The following is a 15460-nucleotide window of genomic DNA, read 5'->3' as shown; positions in this document are numbered from 1 at the left end:
TAGTACATTTATCTATTTATTTTGCGGACACTTTCATCCAAAGCAACATACATTTCATTGAAGAAGCAGGACCAGACAGTTCCTAGAGCAAATAGTGCTTAAGGGCTGCGCTCGGGGGCCCAATGGTGAAATCACTCTGCTGCCCAAGGGATTTGAACCAACAACCTTCTTGTGACCGGCTCAGTGTCCTAACTCACTGAGCTACACATGACACCAGTATGCATGACAGAAGGCAACGCGGGACTTTGCCTGGACTCACCTCCGTCAGGCCGAAGGGGATGTTGCCGACATAAAGCCGCCTGGCCTGCCGGGTCATCTGGCTGCCGACCATCGGCACCTGGGTGGGCGTCACTGCCACGCCGCTGGTGGTGGATGTTGCCAGTAAAGCTATCGTGGGGATCTGCCCTGCAGCTGTGGGGAGGAGAAAGGGCTTCAAGACCCCAACCAGGGACGGCCAGAACATCCGGATCGTCGCCTTCATTTGCTTCTAACCCCTAGGTTTAAGCTCTCTTCACACTGTCTGAAATCATCCCAAGTGTTATTCCCTCTTTGACCAGCAGGGGGGAGGAGGGCACTCCAGAATAAATGCTTTCATTGCAACCAATATACCATAACCTTGCAATACTGAACTAGCACACATGGAAGCGTCGCATCCAAACCTTGCATTGCCTTGTACTGCATGGGGGTGATGTGCTCGAATCCCGGAGGGGGAACATCCCAGTACTTGTATGTCCTTTTCTTACGGCTTCTCCGAGGAGAGTAGCTGCCCAAACACAAAACAGAAGGTTGTTTTCCCCAAACAATACAGTGTAAACACTCAGAATCTGGCAAAAACAAACAGATGGCAGAATGTTTACATTTAACTTTGGATCGCAGGCAGTTTAAGGTCATGAGGGTGTGACCATGCGCCACTTTTTAGGCTGGCTTTGAGGTCCCATCGCTATGGCGGGGGCTACTTATAAACGCCAGTTAAAATTTAATATGGGTACAGTCCCCCTTCCCACCACGAAGAAACCAATTGGTTGATTGTGAAAGAAACTTGTTAAGAGGCCTCAAACCATGCTAGATATCAGCTTCAGTGCCTGTAACCGGGACCGTGAGGGGGGGTACCTGTGCTTCTTGTGCTCGCGTGAGCTGCTCCGTCGGTCACGACCCTTGCGGTCGCGGCTGCTGCTGCGCTTCTCGTGACTCCGCCCCCTGGAGTCCTTGCTCCAGCGGCGGTGCTTCTCGCCACGGCTCAGAGACCGGCTGCGGCTACGCTTCTTGTGTCGCTCCTTCTCCCGCTCTGGGGGACGACACCGTGGTACCAGTGAGACGGTGGGCGGAGCGACATGACTGCCCCCCTACCATCCATTTCGATAAATCCAAGATGTGTAACTCAGAGGGATTATGAATGTGTGTCCGGATGGTTGTGGGTTTGAAGCCCATGAGTCACAGAGTAATCATATTACCAACTTCCCTGGGGTGCTGGATGCTGACTGACCCAGCGCTATGCCTTAAAAGTCACTTACGGAGACCAAGATGTGGTACGGGGTCTAACTCCCCAGTTTCCTCACCAGAATGAAGCACCTCCATTCAATTCACATATTCAATCACACCCTCCTGAAACAAACACACCCATCTCTCAATGGCTAATAATTTCAAGGGCACAAGGACATCCCCTTGAATGTCAGTCTGTTGTGAAACAATAAAAACATAACCAGACTAATTAATGATATAGGAGCACAGTGGTGAGTACAGTTGCCTCACGCCTCCGAGTCTGGAGGCCTGAATTTTGCCTCTGCTCTCTGTATGGGGAATTTGCCTGGAATAGGCTCCAGGGGAGCCTGACTAAGATAACTGGTTGGACGATGGATGGGTAATTAATATCGTTTCAATCTGACAGACAGCACTTTATTAAACTAGCAATAAAATATCACCTTTCTATCCCAGCAGGTCCTTCATATAGAAGCTTAAATAAATCCCTGAAGGTGCAGTTTTCAGTGAAGCATTTAAACGCAGGTGCTGCTCGAGGAATCAGCTTCATGCATCAGTTATAACAGCGTTACGGTAATGCACCGCTGCAAAAGTACAGACACGGAGCGGCCAATGCATCTTACGTAAATCGGTAATAACCAATTACCGCAATCGCAGGCATAGTCAGAGCGCAGATATGAATGACTGGAACTGCTAGTTTATCAAACACGGCGGCACTTAGTGCTCGTCTAGCCGAATCAGGTCGTTTCGAATGACATTTTAGTGATTTAGTGATAAGGAGCTGATATGACAAGATTGCCATTTGATAGGTACATAAATCAATCCTACTTTCGACTCCGTTGTAACGCATGTTGTATATTTCAGTTGCGTTAGTATGGCTTAAGTTTATTCAGTTTACTGGATTCTCTGCACTTTAATGAAGTTATATGTGTATTGTTATATAACTGTACATCATTGTTAGTTACTGCTATCCGCTGTAAAGGTAGATACAGGTGCAAGACTTTGCAATAACGACCTAAAAGCAGTTGTTATGATTCCAGGGAACGCGGCTGATTTTTAGAGTCTATACATCATGAAGAAACGGCGATCGTGTGAGAAAGACTTATTCTGTACGGATGACAGGGCCAGCATTTCGGACCCAAGGGAAAGGCTATTGTGCATCGGAAAGAGACAAAATCATATCATTATATAGAAAACTCGTCGTAGTATTTAAAAACCAAGTAACTAACACTGTTATTAAGTGCGGACTTTAAATCAAGTGGTCGCGGTCGTTTTTATTTGCATAAAACTTTAAACGTGATCTTGAAAATATAACGCTTGCAACAAACATCCATGCATAGTGTGTTACTGCGAATGAAAATACGCGGGTCACAATTTATGATCCAAGTGTATAATGGTAAATAATTAAATAAATAAAACCGCAGGCTTTCACATCGAGTGCACCCCAATAACGTTTCATTGAAATGTCCATGTTATGTACGCCGGGCACTGATGGATGCAGGCCTAGCGATCTCTATAACAATGCCAAGCAAAGAATGTCACTGATTTACCAAAGCGGTCAGTTTTCGGGGATCCTGCGGCAGCTGGGAGAAGAAGAATCGGGCAGGTTTCAGAATCGGCGAGCGCTCGGATAAAAGGCACCGATTTCCCAGCCGCGCTTTTCTTTTCGGAACCAGCAGAAGTGCCCTCCGCACCATCCTCGGCGCTAGGACACGCCGGCCACTTTATTACCCTAAAACAGGGAGCATACACCGATCTTCAAAGCCAAACTTACCTTGCCGATTTTCGCTTAACTGCTTCTCAAACTCATCGAAATCGGACATTTTTCAGTCCGTACTAAAGACGTATTGCAAAATAAGCAGAGGTCCAACAGTAGGCCTTTGAATGGGCTACAGGCTGCATTGGGTTCTGCTGCTTTTTCTTCCGAGTCGCCTGCCCCTCCTCCCCCGAAGTCATCGGCTCTTCCTCGGTTGTATCACACACAGGTTCGGAAACATTCGATGCGCATTACCGTCCCCTCCTGCACTGGAGGGTTAAGGACAACGTGATTATATCGAACCAAAATTGAAATGTGCAAGTTGACTTTCCTAGTTATACGTCTTCATTTTTATTCTGGGTTTAACAACCATGAGTTTATGACGTATTTTACATGATTAGTTGGCGACTGGACCTTATTGTTTATATCTCTTATTAAGGATCCATCCATCCATACATCAATTATCAAAACCACACACTTACAATCCGAGTCTAGTTTCATATGCTGCGCTGCTGAGCGACCCGCAGAATATTATGCATGAGTACAAGTCACAAGCCCCGTTTCCACTAACACGGGGCCGGTTCTAGCTTGGTGCCTTTTGAGACCGAGGCAAAAAGATGCAGACTCTCCCCGTCGGGGAATCGAACCCCGGTCTCCCGCGTGACAGGCGGGGATACTCACCACTATACTAACGAGGAGATGTACGCGCACTACTTTTACATCTTCAAGATAAACAGCGGATGACTACTAACATTTGCGAGTAATCAATGACTGAGCTTCATGTCATGACCATGGTGCTCAAGAGAAGAAAAAATACATAATGTACGTCCACTGATACCAGAACAACCATATAGCTTTATACTAAGACGATGATTAAACGGAAAATTCCTTTACAAAACACTGCCACAAAATCATAGTTTCGCAATATTACATCGTGCAACGGGACACAGTGTAAGTACGTGAAGTCGGTAATTAAATCAAGAAAAAAAAGTGAGAGGAAAAGAATACTTTTCTATTATCATATTTTTCTAACTGGCCAAACTGAGTCATATTTTGATTATACACACTAACAGAAAAACAGTGCAAATCTCCGGTAGTCCGTTTCACTTGCGCTCCGCTATGGGGCAGTAACAAGCAGAGCTTAAGTGTGGAAGGAAAAAAAAAACACAGGACAGCATCAATCCCAACTTCACAAACGCCGGAGATCGAGATGCTGTAAGCATGACAATTAACATCTTTATCCAAGGGAACAGCTGCAAGACACAGATGCCGCGCCTAACAAAGGTAGGATCGATTCCGAAGTTCAGGCATTTACAGACGCGGACTCTTCTGGAGTTGATTTTTTTCGGGAGATACGCATCAACTTCAAAAGTATGAACCGCATTATATCTATATCTGTTATGACGTTGTAGCTATTGATACTGATGCATCACAAAAATAATTTAAATGTTTTTTCATTCTGACATATGTTCGTTCGGACGAGGATTTTATTATATGAGATAAGTTTTAAATGAAAACTTTTTTTAATCTATATGATTAATTCTCGAATCTAAGCCAGACTTCACATAAATCATTCATTCATAAATATAATGGAACATACAACATCCAGGTATCCATGAAATTTATGATCAGGCTATACGTTTGTGATAACAACAAAACAACACAACATGTATATTTACAATATATGGGCCTATTGTTTAATATTGCCTCCAAATTATAGCCAGACAATAACGCAATAGGCCGACATCAAACTATTTTCATGTAAAACAAAAGTGCTGGCAGTTTGCTTGTGCTTACAGACCCCGCCTTGAGCCCATCCAGAAAGATCCCAAAAATAACCGACAAGCAAAGGTTGTAACAATCTGAGCATGTTTAGTTTAATGTAATCAGGAGCCGAATTAATAACGCGAATAAATGATCAAACCGAAAGTCTGTAGTCGGGAATATCCGATAACGTCTTTGACGTGCAGTTAAGATAGTCAGAGGAAAAACCTTGTAGTTTACTTATATATATGCCTAAATATATGAGTGTGTCTCTCCGGTGATTTAATGATGAATATAACGATTACATATCAAATCACACATTAAGCAATTATTATATTACTAGGTTGAACGTTTTCACTATGTCTGTCGTCACCTTGATTTCACGATTTTGACTATTCTTCTTATCCCAGATTGAACAAGTCATTGTGGCGATGCAAGATCCCGACATGGGGATAAAGATGAAGAATCAAAGACTGTTAATCACAGTGATTCCACATGCGATGACAGGTGCACGATACATATTTTACTTTTTAAAAATAATTTTTCATGCCGCCCGGGTTGTCTTACACCCGGCCGTGCAGTGTCCCGGGGGCCGGGTCCTAATGGTCATTTAAGCCCTTCACAGGAAAGCCCATACATCGGCGGTCTTCGGGAATCCTGTGCATTAAGACTGTCATCGATCTCCTTGCGCTCATATTTATTTATGTAATTTATTTATCGAGTTCAGCGTTTTTGATTTATGACGGCTTAATGCATTTCTCGACTCTAACTAGATGCCTTCCTCGCTATGCCTTCCCAGGAAATGATATCGTGGAGTGGCTAATTCAGAAGTACTCCATCATGGAAGAAGGTAGGGCCGAGAAGTATGTAGGGAAGCGTTACCTGGTGCTCTTATGTGAGGTTAATCGATTGTTTTTTTCCCTTCGTGACGACGATGGCGCCCCTGCTGGCGAAAGACGTCATCAGGTTTTTTTTTTTTTGTAATAAAATAACAGAAATAAACGAGTCTTTTTAATAATAAATACAAATGAAGTAATAGAATTTGTCATCCATACAACAGATTAGCCTAGCTGCATTTATGTGTAAGCATATGCAATTCACGTGTCTGACAGAAGCATGTTCTGTTCCATTGATATTGCTGAGCCTGTGAATTAATAAATGTCAGAATTGAGCTTGTCCATAACATAGACACCCCATTCGCCTGAAGCTTTTGGGATTTTCTTCCCCTGGCGTCAATTTATCTGCTGAATTATTTATCTTTCTGCTGAGAGGCTATTAGTACAAATAATCTGTAGGCCAGTCCCGAGTCGCGCCGCTACGCATGCTGAGCTGTACGGTTTGATAGTCCCGATGCAAACTTCGCTGATAGCCAGAGGCAGTCAGTCATGCCTGGAGAAATATCGCTATCCGTCTCCCTCATTATGCACTTCTGCAAGACGCTGTTGTCCTGAATTCCCGGGCGATGCAGATGAGGTTTTAAATAGCAAGGGAGCAGATTTCCCTGATTTACAGCCCAGATTGGAAAAGAAGTCGGAATGGAAAGGAGGGGACTTTTAGGCAGTAGATGGCAGATGCATTAACAGACTTGAATGGGCAAAAAACCTGTTGCCCCGGTAAGCAGTTACCCCTCCCTGTAAACACTAGGCTTCCCCCTAGCAGCGCTGTTGCTGCGCCGGTCTGAAACCCCCGGGAGCGCCTGACTGCCAATGGCCGCGGAGGCAGCCGGAAAGTGGAAAGTCCCAATTACTCGTAATTAATTATAGTTCCGATGAGGAATGCACCATCCCCGCGGCTTATTCTGTGCACCATGTCAACGTTTTTTCCAGTTACTTGCTATACCGTAAAATAAAATATAATATGCCTACTCAGTTTCTAGTTATCGTGTGTTCTACTGTATTCCACTGACAAAAATTTAGAGAATTACTATGCCTAAATCTGGGCTACGAGTAGTGGATTTGTTTGAGCTTTGAGTAGTTTACGTGGAAATGAGTGACCACTTTGTGTGTTTTCAGAGGCACTTCATGTGGGGAATCTGATCGTGAAGCACGGCTACATTTACCCCCTAAAGGACCCCAGGACGCTCGTCCTGGGGCCCGACGAGACGCCGTATCGCTTCCAGGTAACCTAAAACCACGGTTTCTTCAGATGGAGGGCAGCGCGAGAGGGTGGTGGCCATATGGGGGGGCACGCATATCGAAACTATTCGTTGGAGAGACTGCGGAATTACCGTGTAGGACAGTATTTCTCAATCTGGTCCGGGCTCCAGAGCTGAGAGGGTGCAAAAACGTAGACTGTCTGGTAGGGAGCTGGGAGGGAGCAAAAACGTGGATCATCTGTGTGTCGCCGAGGACCGGATTGGGAAACACTGATGTATGAGAACCAATGCCAGTTAAAGTAGCAAAATGCCTTCCACCCGCCTTGTCCCTGACATGTTAAATCACAAAGCACCTTTGTCACGCTGCTTCTGAATAGTTTCAAATGACAGCATCTCCTTTTTGCTAGACTCCGTACTTCTGGAGCTCTCAGCAGTGGCCAGCCTCCGAGCTAGATTACGGTGATTACCAATTATTAATCATGTGCTCGCCTATTACATCATTACTTCCCTTTACTAGAATAATAGAAAAACACAGTTTCTTGCCATGTCTTTCTTTTGCTCTTCTAAAGCGATTTATTTGACTAAGAAGAATATCAGAAAGCAAGGGCAGCTGATAGACTATGAAAAGGTAAGAGAAAATTTTTATTTATGTACATTTCAATGCTATTCTTATTCGCTGGTCTGAAGCATTGCTTGATGAGATCATGTGATAGCTGAATGCTCATGGGAGTTTTACTTACACAAAATATTATGAGGGTAGAAGGAAAAATGATTGGTTCAGAGAGATAACCAATTAGATTGTACATGAGGTGGATCCGAGCAACTAGAGGAGGCAGGAGCAACCAATCAGATGTCTTGGTCCTGCCTCCTCTGCAATCTGATTGGTTATCTATCCGAACCAATCATTTTCCTTCTGCCCTCAGAACATTTTTGTGTAAGAAAACCTCCCACCAATTATGCACATAGTAGGATCGCACATAGACATCCACCAACTTGCCGCCATGTTGCGTCAGGGTCAACGCATTTTAGGTTCTCATCAGTAAGAGGGTTTGTGAATCCGACACTGCCAGCTGATATCCTGGGAGGGGTTCGGCCTGTGAGTCATAACGTGAACCCATGCAGCAACGCAGCCAGCCGTGCGACCTGGCAATGTCGCATTTAAACATCGTCTCCGCAGGACAGCTACAACATGTTGCACAAACGGATCAACCACACCTGGGACTTCGTGGTGATGCAGGCGAAGGAGCAGCTCAGGTAAACCCCACCCCAGCCCGGGAATACTGTCGCATCGAGCTATGAAATCAATTTCATAAATGCACACAAGGGGACAGATGAGAATGGATGAATAAATCTCGTATTAAGAGGATGATGATGTTACCTAAATTAAAAAGTAACATGGTGTGTGGTCATAATTTCCCTCCTATCTGTTAAATCAGACCTCAGCCTAAACACTAGAGTCGGAAATCCATTTCTAAGTGAAAAAGGAAACAGAAAAATGAAAACCCTACCTTGCAGTTCAGTGATTACCGCTATATGCTAATTACCCAGTATGCTTTCTGACTCTCCATCGACTGCTCTGCTCCTACCAGGGCAGCCAAACAGAGGCGCAAGGCGGACCGCATCGTGCTGGAATGTCAGGAACAGGCCTACTGGCTCGTCAACAGACCGCCAGTAAGCACCTCCCCCGAAACCCCTGACTCCCTACATCTGCCCCGGCGAAAACCCAGTATGCTGTGATTAGAGTAAAGCACACACTGGGTAAACCTGAACTCAATGCACCTTGGCAGCTCGAATATCGCCTCAGGCTGGGGGCGATTCTAGGATTTTTTTGAGGTTGTGGGGCAGAGTGGTGGCTCTGGGCCTAGGGATCTGTGCAAGCAAGTGGAAGGTTGTTGGTTCAAATCCTGTGAATGCCCAGAGTGATTCTACTCCGTTGGGCCTTTCAGCAAGGGCCTTAACCTGCAATTGCTTTGTCCTGGGTATGACATTAATCTACATGCAGGCCTGTTAGGAGATCCTTCAACTTACAGGGGAAACTTGGCAGGATTGGCAGGAAGGCATAGGCAGGGTCCCATTCCCCCACAGAGAGCTGGGGGGTTGTGCAGTTCTCTCCCACGACAACGGGTTTGTTCAATGAAGGAAGGCAAAGGAAACATCTGTAAGGACATATGGAACATTTCCGGTATAATTTTCGATCTCCGTCATCTCCAGAGCATTGAGCTCAGCAAAATTCACGGGGGGGGGGGGGGGGGGGGAGTTTTATCTTCGTTAAGTAAGACACACAGAGTGTCTCCATGCATACTTTGTGGGGGAGGAATATATCACTTCAGGCCTGATAACCCACTACTGCTTCAGTGTGATCATGAAATATTTACTTAGCTGGGAAGAAGCCTATGTTCTGTGGGACGAGAGCTTTCAGAAGACAGACAGGACAGCAGGCTGCGGGAATGAGCAACTGCACCCTCGCTGAGTGTAATTTGGAGTTCATGAATAACACAGGAGAGTGGAGAATGAAAGTGTGGGACAGGAGCAGAGTGTGGTGTGTATCTGGCTTAATCCCGGCCGTCACTAGGGCCCCTTTCTGCTGGGTGCGCAGCATCTCTCAGGGCTAATAAGCATCAGCGTTTATGTGGGCCATTATCCCCATCCGGGGCGGCATCAGGAGGTGGGAATGGCAGCCACGCAGCTGCGGATCACATCCTAAATTCAGCTTATTTTGCAGATGTACCTTTTATTGAGACTAGAGCAGTTGGGGGTTTAGGGACTTCTCTCAGGGGTCCAGTGGTGATGTCACTCTGCTGACTGTGGGATTTAAACCGGCAACCTTCCAGTCATAGGCGGCGACTGCCAACCCGCTCAGCCACACACCACCTTCATTGATGAAACCCACCGTTTTGACGCCAATTAGACGGAAACACAGTTGAGCCAAAAACCACGCAGCGTAGGGCCCCCCAGTCAGGTGCTGCTCGTGTTTAAAAGGCAGGGACGCTCTGCACTCTGGTACGGCCAGGTGGACGGGGGAAGCTGGGGGGGGGGGGGGGGATTAAAACCAGCAAATGACAAAATGGCCGCTTCCTGCCTCCTTTCTCTTTGCCCGAGAAACACGAGACGCATCGCTAAGACTGGTGATGCTTGGATCTGGGAGAGAGGAGTGCGAAGGGACTGGGAGACGGCCTGAAGCTAAAATGCAGACATGCTGTGTTTGCGTCTCCCCCCCCACCACCCCCCCACTTGTTGGGCCTTTTAAACGAGCTGGAAGAGGATCCCACCTCCGGAATACCGGATCCATTATCTGACCTCTATTCCTGCGGCTCAGGCTTAATGCTGCATGTTAGCGGAGAGATAATGGATGTAATTGCAAATAGCAGCGTAATAATTTGCCAAATAGTCTCTCTGCTGTTAAGTCCTGAGCTGATCTGAAGCACTTTAATTGGGATTTAAGGAAACCATGTTAAATCAGATTGCATTCAGTATCGACATTTGGTTAGTTTATTCTGTAAAGCAGGGTACCCCAGTCCTGATCATGGATACTGTGTCACCGACTGGCCCTCCAGGACCAAATGGTCCTTTTGGAAAGCTGTCACACTGTCCCCTACTGGGCAGTGTCGCCATGGGCTGTACCCAGTGGCATCATGGGAAATGTGACCAGTAGTGCTAAGGGGTATTAATGCAGCGTTAGACCGGCGTCAGTCTGCTTGAGAGAAACGAGCTCACTCTTCATCTGAAGTTCAGCTAAGGATTTCTCACCCTCTGATTTTCTGCAGCCGGGAACATTCAGCGTTCAAGAACAAGGCCCTGAGCGAAGGAACCGGCACAACTCCCGAGTCCAGCTGGTCTGAGCATATACATTTTTTCCGTAATGCCAGTACCTGCTGTTTATCGCCTCTGTCAGTCACAGGACCGGATCCGGGCAAACAAGAGAGCCGCTCGGGGCCTAGATAAGATCAAAGTCATGAAGAAAAAATATGTATATTAATATCTATATATATATGGCAGCTATAGGCAGAATAGGCTGTTGCCTTGGGCCCCCAAATTACCCAAGGAAGTGAAGTGATAATCAGTGTTTTTGGTGGGAGGGCATCCGAGGGAAGCTCGTGTGTGAGTGTGACAGCACTTCGTTGTGCTCATCTTTCTGTCTCACTTCTTCCTCACTTCCTGCTCTCGTTTTCCATGCTAACGTAAGTACGTCAGCAGTCCCACAATACATACTCGTAATAGTGCTATATTATTCATGGTTTCTAGACTGGATGTCTGCTTAGTAAAGCCAGGAGCTGAGTGTGAGCAGAATTCCTACTGTCTGATTCCTTGCATGTGATTCGCTCGTGGGAGTTTTACCCTCACAAAAATGTTCTGAGGGCAGAAGGAAAAATGATTGGTTCAGAGAGATAACCAATTAGATTGTAGAGGAGGTGGGTCTAAGGAACTAGAGGAGGCAGGAACAAGACATCTGATTGGTTGACCCCCCCCCCCTCCTCTAGTTGCCTGTATCCACCACTTCTACAGTCTGATTGGTTATCTCTCTGAACCAATGAACCTTGTGCCCTCAGAACATTTTTGCGCAAGTAAAACTCCCATAAACATGTGGCTTATATCATGTTTAGAGACGGTTTTGTTTCTTCCTTCTTTACAGAACAGAACGCGGACTACTACAAAAGAGAGGTAAGCCTGAAAGAATTTAGAGTGAACCTATTTCAGCTGATGGGATGGTTGCCAAGAACAACCAAAGAGGGTGATTAAGTGGGCTCTTAAGAATGCTGTCATAAGAAAATTGCTTCGGAAGGATCTACATCTGTGTTGTCGTTTTCTTTTGTTGGCTCTCAGATATTGACAAATTCTGTTTAAAGGTACAACAGCATGGCTCTTATCAGGGCTTGGATGTGTACCATGCTGTGCCTTTTTTCTGACTCTTATATTCCCCGTGTGATTTTTCATGGCTCCCGACACCAGATTGAACACATCAGGAAATCCCTGGGCCGCTCGAGGGTCAAGTCCTCCATCTGCCTGGAAAGGTTGGATAACAGCCTCCCCCACCTACCCCCCCCCAACACCTGTGATTCAGCCTCAGTCCCAGCATAGCTGGGGGACCACTGGTTCGACACCAGTCCACATTAGTCCCTAACTGGGGGATATCTCTGGGTATTCTGTATACTGTGCCTCTGATTGGTGGGGGGGGGGATCTATTTCATGTTAATTCTGACAAAAATGCTGGGGACTGCTCTTTGTGAAAATCTAACCTCGTTATTTCGTTCTTTCGTCCATCTGCCCATCCATCTTTCACCATAAATCTCAGAGTCACACATATCCTGGATTAATGATGCCTAACTAATATTGAAACCGGTTGACTATTAAACTGAATTGAACTGTATTTAACTGCAAATAATTACTTAATATTGATCAGAAGGTCGCCGGTTCAAGCCTGGCTTCAGCACACTTGTGGGTCCTTGAACAAGGCCCTTAACCCCCAGGTTCCTGGGAGCCTCTACGGGCAGCTGCCCTTTGCTACCAAGCTTTCTCTCACCTATGGAGAGCAAGATGGAGGAGATGAAAAGAGAATTTCCTTATAGGGTTCAATGACGTATAATCATTTCGTCACCATTTCGAGCTCCAGTTTGCTGGAATATGCCAGCATTGAACCTGAATATTTGATGACTTGCAAGGATTATAGAAAGTAGGACTAAAACTGGGAATGGCTGGTCTTCTGTGTTCAGCTTCCTTAAGTTCAGCGAGCAGTACCTGAACCATGACCCCATGATGCAAGGCTGCCCCCCCAGCAACCCCTGGATAACAGATGACACGGCACTCTGGACGCTGAATGCCGACATGTGAGTGTGCGTTACCGCGCCCCATCCTGCCTCTTCAGGGCCACACCCCCAGAGGTGACTGTCGTCTCTTCACTTCCACGCCTCCTGGTGCAGGGTGGAGACACCCACCAAGCTGCGGGTGGAACGATGGGGGTTCGGCTTCACGGAGCTCCTTAGGGACCCTCTGGGACGGTGCAAGTTCAGGGAGTACCTGGAGAAGGAGTTCAGTGGTGAGCAGCATGTAGACCCCCCCGCCCAAGTAGATCAGCTTCATGGAGGCATCGTCAGCAAGTAAGAATCATATTCATTATTTGATCACTGCGGGCCTATTTGGGCAGTGTGTGACTCAGCAGATTGGGATTCATTGCAGGAGGTCATCAGCTCAAATCCCAGAGTCAGCTGAGTGACCTCACTATTGGGCCGTCGATCAGTTACTCCAGGGACTGACTGACCCTGCCCTCTCAAAAAAAAAAAAAAATAGGATCTAGCATCTGCTAAATTAATAATCATGATCCCTCTATGAAAGGCAATTCTCCTCCATATTGGCATCGTGATGAGCGCCTCCTGCAGGTAGCTGATGCATGCGCTGTTTCATTCACAGTGGAGAACCTCTGTTTCTGGGAGGCCTGTGAGGACATCCGGCACGGCGAGAGCGCTACGATCCCGCAGAAGGTGGAAGAGGTCTACAAGTGAGTGCGACCTTGTGGCCCAGTGGGACAGTTTGCATCCCAGTTGAATTTAGAGCAGGCCCTGATGTGGCACTTGCTTACTCCCAGTGGGACTGCAAAGCTCAGGCTCATCACTTCCTTCCCCCCAGGCAGTTCCTGGCCCCGGGAGCCAGCAAGTGGGTAAACGTGGACAGCAAGACCATGGAGAAGACCCTGCAGGGCATGAAAAGCCCACATCGTTTTGTCCTGGATGACGCCCAGATGCACATCTATTTCCTGATGAAGAAGGTAGGAGCATTAACTGTGCACAGCCATGAAAGTGGATGACAGCTTCATTAAAACGGGCTCTCGGCCTCTCCTCTCACCCTCAGGACTCCTACGCCCGCTATTTAAAGTCCGATCTCTACAAAAACATGCTGGCTAGAGCCATAGAACCACAAGAGACCAAAAAAAGGTAAAACTATTATCTTCTATAAAAGGGGTCTTTCTGTAATATATTCCATGTATTTTATATAAGGGGATAAGACTCATATTGGTGTGGGATACACACAGGTTCTGTTTCTGGGGTTGTTAACGATTAATTCCAGGGATTTTTGGGCTTAGTGTGAACTGCTGGCTTCAGCTTAGCTTCGTCACTAAGACTACACAGAGTTCTGTAATGTTAATTGCTTTTGCGTCCCCTGTGATGCTCTCCAGTTTCTGTTTGTAATTCCACGGTAGTCAAGGATTTTCCAACATGGCTGACTTAGAAAAGGCAGTGCCACAAGTGTTAGCGGAACGCTAACATGTTCTCCTTCCCATCATGCCCCAGTGTCTTTCCCTTTGTGAGACGCCAGCGGCACTCCAGCCGTAACCCTGCCCTTTTCGCCCAGGCCTTAGAGGACAACGGCAAGACCAAGTCCCTGGGGTCACCAGCAAGTCCCACAGCAGCCTGCTCTTCCTAACACTGCCTCCTGGGGGGGGGATGCACTCTGAGCTCACTGCTGCCCCACAGAGGCTGTTTGGGGGCGGTGCTCTGCTGCTCTATTTGACGCAGTCTTCCAGGATTTTTAACTTCGGATGTATTTTTATTATAGTGTCATGTTAAATAAGAACAGACTAAATTATGGTTTAGATCAGAAGTGAGAAAAGTCCTGTGTCTCTATATATAGGAAAAGTTTATTTCATTAGTAACAGACAAACCATAGTTGAGCCAAATATTGCCTTATTACTAAGTAATAAACATCTGCATACAACTTTCACTGAAACAATGGTTGTAATAGATAAATAGCCATTTAAAACTTGGCATTTAGCTCAGTGCTTATAATGTGGATTGTGTCCCATATTCCAGATCAAAACTGTGCAGTTTCGAACCTGCATCATGTCTGCTTCAGATTCCAGCAGCTTCTCTCATCCTTTGTTCATTTACTTCTTCAGCATTTCTCAATAAATTAAGCAAGTTTTTAATTCACCTTTAGTGGAATTCTGTCACTTAAATACCAAAATAGAATAACACAGGTGTCGTACTTTTCAACCATTTTTCTTTTGGCTTATAAACGGCATGTGCTACTCTGAGATCACTGACCTGCTGGAGATGTGGTTCGGAACCGCAGGTGACCTCGAGTTCTTTTTTTTTTTCCTCCGTGGAGGGAATCAAACAACAAAAGAGATTAGCCAGAGATCCACCCTGCACGGACTTGCTGGTATGATGGGAACGGGACCTAGATTTACTGGAAGCACAAAGAGAGCAAACTAAATTCTGCCCAACAGACAGGCGGAACAAATCGCTACAAAAGGTTTCAGTCACCTGTCTCCCCTGCCAGGACAGCACCTCCCTCCCACAGCGCACCAACAATACATTATACTATTATACCGTGTCTTGGAAAAGTATTGGAATCCTACTTAGTGTTTTAAAAAGCAG

General features: G+C 46.2%; 1 non-coding gene across 1 annotated transcript; it reads right to left on the bottom strand.

Moving 5' to 3' along the window:
- Positions 1-3858: 3858 nt before the first annotated feature.
- trnad-guc (transfer RNA aspartic acid (anticodon GUC)) lies at positions 3859-3930 on the bottom strand. Its single transcript has one exon. It is a non-coding gene; the product is annotated as a tRNA-Asp (tRNA).
- Positions 3931-15460: the final 11530 nt, after the last annotated feature.

The sequence above is a fragment of the Brienomyrus brachyistius genome, unplaced genomic scaffold (assembly GCF_023856365.1).
Source record: "Brienomyrus brachyistius isolate T26 unplaced genomic scaffold, BBRACH_0.4 scaffold716, whole genome shotgun sequence".
NCBI lineage: Eukaryota > Metazoa > Chordata > Actinopteri > Osteoglossiformes > Mormyridae > Brienomyrus > Brienomyrus brachyistius.
Note: the sequence above shows the minus strand (reverse complement) of the source record. Positions and strands in the feature narration are given on the sequence as shown.